Raw genomic sequence first — 6,890 nt, 5'->3', positions numbered from 1 at the left:
AAAAAAAAAAAAAAAAAAAAAAAAAAAAAAAAAAAAAAAAAAAAAAAAAAAAAAAAAAAAAAAAAAAAAAAAAAAAAAAAGAACCAGACTTAGTTATATAAACTTGAATATGCCTAGTCTGATTTTTAATGGCTTTCATTCTTTTCAAGTATGAATTATATTTCTGGCTGAGCTCTCTGTGGTCGGGATGAGGAATGGGATGTCAGAAGGCATCCTGCTACACAGTAAAATAGGTCAAGATAGGACTCAATGACCAGGTACGATTTGAGGAAAGGTACGGGAGCAGGCAACCACCCAGAGAAGGGTCTTTACAGTTGAAGAAACAGCAAGAACTGCCTACAGGTTGTGAGTGGACTTGGACGTTTAAAAAAGAACAGTGAGTTCAGCATGCCTGGAGCAAACTGAGTTCATGGAAGAGTAATGACAATGAGGTGGAGAGCAGAAGTACACAGCTCAGACTCTATGTGTCATTTATATTTGTACATTAGTTCAAATGGGGACTCAGGCGGCAAAAGGATGGCATAGTTTGGTGTTTAAAAAGAGTTCCACTCCTGACTTAGTTTAGAGCATGCACTGGATCAAGATTGTTGTTAGTGGGAGGAGCGAAAGAAGTTGGAACAGGGAGACCAGTTGAGTTTATAAAGCATTGCAGCAATAGAGCTAAGATTCTAATGTTTTGAGATAATTGCTTCTTGACGTCTCTATGAAGGAGACAGATCCAGACAAAGAAGAGGCAAGCATAACCACAAAGGTTTGTGATATCAGTAACTGGGGAGAAGTAGTTGCTGTCTATTGAGAGGAAGACTGCAGCAGCCCTGGTTGGAGAAGGAATCAGAGTTCTGACTTGCATATAATTGGGGTTGAGATATCTATAAAAAATCTATCTAACAATGGCTTATTGCTAGCCTGGAGATCTGTGGAGAGATCAAGTTTTAAAATATGAATTCAAGAGCTCTGTGTATTTTTTATATAACTTTTTTCTTTAGATTTTGACTAAACATTAATGAGATCCCTTACTGTTTGCTAGCACTGATCGAAACATTTCAACTACAGATAGTAAAAACTTATTATTTTCCTAATAATTAATGAAATAAATCAGCAAAAAATGCAACATATAACCAGTATAAATACAAAGCCTTAGATACAAGGCAAATGAAAGAATTCCAGATTTGAGATGATCCAGGAAGATCTCCAGAGAGAAAGTAAACAGTTGAGCTGGACTTGAAAGCTGCGATGGATTACTGTGGGAGAACAAAGCAGGGTGTTCTAGGCAGAATGGAGCATATGAGTTAAATGCAATCTCACTTTCATTACTTGATGAGTAAACTATACTCATCACAAAGTAGTCACCTCGGGGCCTGATACTTCCCCTTCCTAAATGGAAAATATATAAAGCACTTACATATGGTCATACATGAGACCAAAGAGATATTTATTTCTGGAGTTAATAGAGGGTGTGCTTCATATAAATTACAAGTTCTGTCTTGAATTAGTTACAACAAGAAGCTATTTACAGAAACTTGGCTTATATTTATTTCTTTTTATTTTTTATTTAATTTTGTATATGTATGTGTAGGCATGTGTGCATGTTCACAGGGGCCTGGAATTCATGTGCACATGCATGCTCATGTTTGTGGAGGCCAGAGGGTGACCTCAGCTGTCTTCTCAGATGTCCTTTCTCTATCTTCTCAGTTATTTTGAGACAGTGTCTCCCAAAGGGACCTCGGAGTCTCTAATTACCATGACTGGCCAGTGAGCTCCAGGTTTCTGCCTGCCTTTGCATCACTGGTGCTGACTGTGCACCAGCCAACCACCAAGCTCTCTTTATCATTGTTTCTGGGTGCTAGGGACTCAGGTCCTAGGACTTGAACAGTAAGTACTGTAGTCACTGAAGCATCTCTCCACCTCTGGTTTATTTTGACTTGGAGTTGAAGAGGATCCACCCATCACGGTGGTGAGGACAGGCTGCAGAAGAGCAGAGCAGCTGAACAGAGTGTGTCCACGGTCAGGAAGCAGAGAGAAAAGAATGCTATTATTTAGTTCCTTTCCCACTTTTCTTTCAGCCTAGGCTCTTAATCCTCGCAATGGTGCTGTCCACCTCAGTGAACCCAATCTAGGAAGTCTCACAAAATTCCCAGATGTTTGTCTCCCAGGAGATACTAGACCCTGCCAAGTTACATCACAGCCCTTTTCTTTAATCTCCTACACAAGCCAGTGTATCTTTTCATATGCTGTCTATCTATGCATGGTCACATTTCTGTCTAGAGAAATCTGCTTCCATGTCTAACAGAGTGGACGCTGCAGTTGAAACCAGAGCAACATGAGGACAGGCTTTTGTTTAAGCACGACCTTGAAACCGCCTTGGAGCATGATCAGAATGTAGAAAAATCTTCCACAAGTCCATCTGGTCCTTCCTAGTCTAGGTTCTAGATCAAGAAACTAGACTAGGTAGCTTGATGAAGCTTCTTTGGGCTTGGAGAGAGCAGAAAGAGGAGTGAGAACAGAGGGGATGGAAGGAGATAGGTCGATACTGTCAGAATCCAAGGTGCACTGGTGGAAGGTCACCTCGGACAGAGTGGAATAAGCATGTGAGGACTGACCGGTCTCCATGCCTGTCAGTACTGCCCTTTCAGCCAGCTTGGCAAGCACAGACCACCCAACAGGAGTTTTGCCTGACCTCATGGTTTCCTTTCTTGGGTTTCTCTATCTGGGCAACTCTCCCTTTAAAAGCTCCAGAGACAGTAAGCACCCCTACTGCTTCATCCTAGCATGGAAACCAAGGGATTGAGGGAGATTGTCTTAGAGAAAGCCTGCCTGTGAAACAGAACTGGTTCAAGGACAGTAACCAGCCCACCCTCAATGCCTGACTGGCAGAGTCATGATCCATATCATCTCCAGAATCTCTTCCCCTTTCTGTATGCTAGATCCATAAGAGACAGCTGAGACACAGCTGGGCTCGTGAGAAAGTTTCCAATTGCACTGTTACTTTGAAAACAGAAGTTCCAAAGAGTCTGGTCCTCTGTTTCTTGGTTTCCACCCCATCCATCACCTTAGTGTGGAATTGGTTATTTTATTCTTTTGCAGTGCTTAAACGTTTTACTGTGACTCTGGATCTGAAAGCTAGTGAAAAGAGGGGGTGGAGGTCCTTTTTAAAGCTGAGGCTGTTAGCAAGGTTAAAGATAAGTGAGCTTACAACTAGCTGTCAGAACAAAGCAAACAGTAAAAAGACCACATGACCAGTTGCTCCTCCAGATACAAGACAGCTAGACAGCCCGGGGCTGAACTTTTGTACCTTTGTACTCTATGCCTGGAGAAGAGAGTGCTAATTGGCCGTCTGGTGCTTCGTGACAATACTTACACAGCACTCTGACTTAGAGAAGTGCTTTGACCAACTCCCATCTTGGTTAATTTTTTTTTTCCAACAAAATGGACTAGGTAGCAAGAGCCTGTTGTCTGATAGACAAACTGTCTTTCTCTAGGTCACAAACAAGAACAAACCTCAGGCTGGACCTTATTCGTGCCTTCCCTGCAGATGTGTGTTCCGTACTAACATAGCTCTCTTCAAACAAACAAGCATTCTTGGTAAATTACCTACGTTGTCTCCACTTTTTTTTAACCTCTCGGATTGGAATGTCTTTAATGTCCCAGTGAACAGGAGTTTGAAAATTGGAACCAACTAGACAGATAAAAGCCTAGTAGACTCATCGCACTTCCCAAGGCCACTTCTTCCCGTACCTGCAGGAGGTGCATTGCTCTCTTTGAACTTACAGCCTGTTCTTGAGGACTTCTAGATACTGCCTTCTTTGGGGGAACCCGATGGGTGGAGAGGAGGGAAGTCTCCCGCAACTACCAATATTTTCCTCTAGGAGGAGCCCCGCCGCCCAGTTGAGAGCGACACGCACCAACTCGCAACTCCTCGTCAGAAAGCTTCATCCCAGCCCAGCGGACTGAGTAGCGGGGGCGGCGCTCAGCCTCCCCGCAGCAGCCCCGGATTCGGCTGCCCTCAGCTCCCGCTGCCCTTCCCCTAGGCAGCCTGGATCCCCGCGGCGGCGGCGGGTCCCTCGCAGAGCCGAACGCCAGCCGCCTTTTCCCACCCCTCCCCTCTCTTCCTCTCCCCTCCCCTCCCCTCCTCCCTTCCCGTTTCACCCCGCCCCCTTCCTCCTCCCCAAGCCTGACAGCCCACGAGCTGCCAAGCAGGGCGCAGCCATGGGAAGAGGAGGCGGTCTAGGGAGCGGCGGCACTGGCAGAGGCGGCTGCTACAGCGGCGGTGGCGGCGACGGCTGCTGTTGAATCCCGGCAGCCGTGGGGACCCCGGGCTGGGTCCACGCGGGCCTGAGGCCTCGGCTCCAGCAGCCCCCAAGCGGACACGAACCCGCGCTCTGTCTCCCGAGGCGAAACTCCGAGGTACTGGAGGGGGACTCCGGGAGTCCAGCTCTTATTTCCCTCACATTGTGCCAGGAGACCTGGGAGTAGACCGGGGCATGCCAACTGCTTGTGAAAAATTGGAGTCACTTTTATGTATTTGCCCCGATAATTTTATTTTATTTTATTTTGATGAGTTTAGGGTGGGTTGTATTCCCTTCTCAAAAGTTGTTTTCCGCTGATGGGTTGGTGTAACCCGATCCTCCGTGTCCTGGAGAAGTGTGTGTGTGTGTGTGTGTGTGTGTGTGTGTGTGTGTGCGCGCGCGCGCGCGCGCGCGCGCGCGCCTGTGTGTGTGTAAGTTGTTCTTGGTGCTGAGTGAAGCTGAAAGTTGATGTGGGCGACAAGGAATGGGGGTGGGGGTGGGGGGCAGCAAGCGAACGATCCCAGCCTGGAGCCTGCTCCAACCAGGTTGTGAGATGCAAGGAGAGGTTTCTTCCTAAGACAGTTTTCTTGGTCTTAAAAGTTTCGCGAGTGTGTTTGTCACCGTCAGCCTGCCAACCTGGAGCAAGGACTGTGAAAGCTGCTGCTGCTGTCTGAAGCGAGCTCCCGGTTGGGTGTGATGACCTGAGGGACTCCGGAGGGTGGGTTGTGAAGCACGCGACCCCCGCAGCGCTCTGCCTTTGCGCAGTCTGTGCAGGCTGCAGCTGCGAGCTGGAAGCAGAGGAGCTGAAGTCAGTCACCGACACCAGAGTCTCCATGAACTGGGGTGAGTGGAAATTGTGGCAAGCCAAACTGTCCCGGCGCTGGACACACTCGTGGTTATGAAATCAACCAGGCTCAAAGTTCTGATAGAACTGCAGAGTCTTGAGAGGTGAGCGGGTGAGTCGGGTCACATCTGGAGAGAGAGAGGGAGAGAGCTGGCTGCAAGCAGTAGTTGTAACATGGGACTATCCGCTTGTGGGTGCGTGGGGAAATCTATTTCTGGGCAAGGACTTTATATATAGCACCGGGGAGTACGTCTGCTGGGACCAGGCTGCAGGTTTCCGTGGTGAGCTCTGATGTGTGTGCTGAAGAGGTGTGCAGTATATATGTGTGCTGTATGTTTGTGTGGGAGCGCATTGGGAGGTGTGTTGGCTTCCTGAATCAGGGTGTTGAGAGGGAGGAAGAAACCATTGAGATGCTGCCTGCTGTTTGTATCTCCGCGAGGTCTTGGCCTGACAGAGAAAGGTAGTGGGAAGGCAGAGAGTTGGGAAGACACAGCTGTTCCTGAATAGGAATAAAGTTCCTGGACTTTAAAATACCTAATTTACTTGCCTTGGAAGGTCTGAGGACTGGAAATGGGGGTTTCTGGAGTTCTCGGGAAAGCTGAGTGGGAGGGTATTTAAACATCTGGGAGAGGTATGCATGTATGGTTGCGAATTTGAGAGACCAGAGCAGATTTACTGTGGATCTGTCTGTCTCCCAGGTGCTGCTGTTTGTGTCCGGGTGGGGTAAGAGGTCTCAGTGAGGGTGTTTCCTCCTCAGCTCCCCGGATGTGGCTGGGACAGTGCTTACCTCTTCCTACAGAAATTGGATCTGTGGGAGCAACTAGAACTCTAAGCTGTTTTCTACATAGATCGCAAGAGGTATCATCTTATTCTTGAGGTGGCAGCTACTGAAATATATTCACAGATTAAAATGTTACATAGAAATGAAGTAAAATAACAGAAACAAAGTAGCAGAGATTATATATTGTATATGTATTATATATGTATAATAGACTATATATTATATATGTATTATATATAATATGTATATTTTAAATGTGTACACATGTATTGTACATGTATATATTATACATATGGAATATGCATACATATAACATATATGCTGGGCACACATATACATATGTATGTAATTATGACTATATACATGTATGATTGTATATTCTCTGGCTGGGACATTATTTTTCCTTTGAGAAAAGCAAAGTCCTGGTCTGAGATTAGATGCCAAGAGGTCTTCAGCCATTCATTTCCCCTCCAGAGAGACCTCTGGGTGGACTAAAGGGTGCATGCTTGCCAAGAAACTCTGGGCAATTATCATTTGTAGATTACAAAGCCCTATCCAGTTTTCATTGCCTTCTTCCGTCCTTATAAACTTTTGGCTTCACATTAGTCTAAAGGAAAAAAAAAATGGTCAATCTACATTCAAAAATCTCTCTTTTTTCTTTTGGAAATAAATATATCACAGTGAAATTACTGTTTTGGTCTCCTGAATACCATGGAAAGACCATGCTTAATGAGCAAGGTGTGAAATGAGTCTGTAAATGCAGGGGCCATGTGACGACATTACTGCATAGTGTTTCAAAGTGAGTCTAACTTTGTCCTGCAAATATTTGTATTAGTCGGGGTTTGTGGCTGTGTTTCTGATTATTATTTTTAAACAGTAGACTGCACCTCATAAACCACTTTCAAATGGACACAACAGGCCTTGACTATGCTATCTCTGGCGCCCGTGTTAACAGATGTTTACAGTGCTTGGTAACCTA

The 6,890-nt window shown here is 45.7% G+C and overlaps 1 protein-coding gene across 4 annotated transcripts in view; it reads left to right on the top strand.

Moving 5' to 3' along the window:
- The first annotated feature begins 3,898 nt into the window (after positions 1–3,898).
- Ghr (growth hormone receptor) overlaps positions 3,899–6,890 on the top strand; it is a 253,932-nt gene continuing 250,940 nt past the window's right edge. Inside the window, exon 1 of one of the 4 annotated variants that reach the window (XM_021182903.2) lies at positions 3,899–4,404. The gene's annotated coding sequence lies outside the window, so the exon portion shown is untranslated. Of the gene's footprint in view, positions 4,405–5,241; positions 5,412–6,890 lie in introns of those variants that run through there. The other 3 variants (XM_021182901.2, XM_029469879.1, XM_029469880.1) reach the window with 3 other exon arrangements.

The sequence above is a fragment of the Mus caroli genome, chromosome 15, assembly GCF_900094665.2.
Source record: "Mus caroli chromosome 15, CAROLI_EIJ_v1.1, whole genome shotgun sequence".
NCBI classification, from domain to species: Eukaryota; Metazoa; Chordata; class Mammalia; order Rodentia; family Muridae; genus Mus; species Mus caroli.
This window is presented reverse-complemented; position numbering and strand designations above follow the sequence as displayed.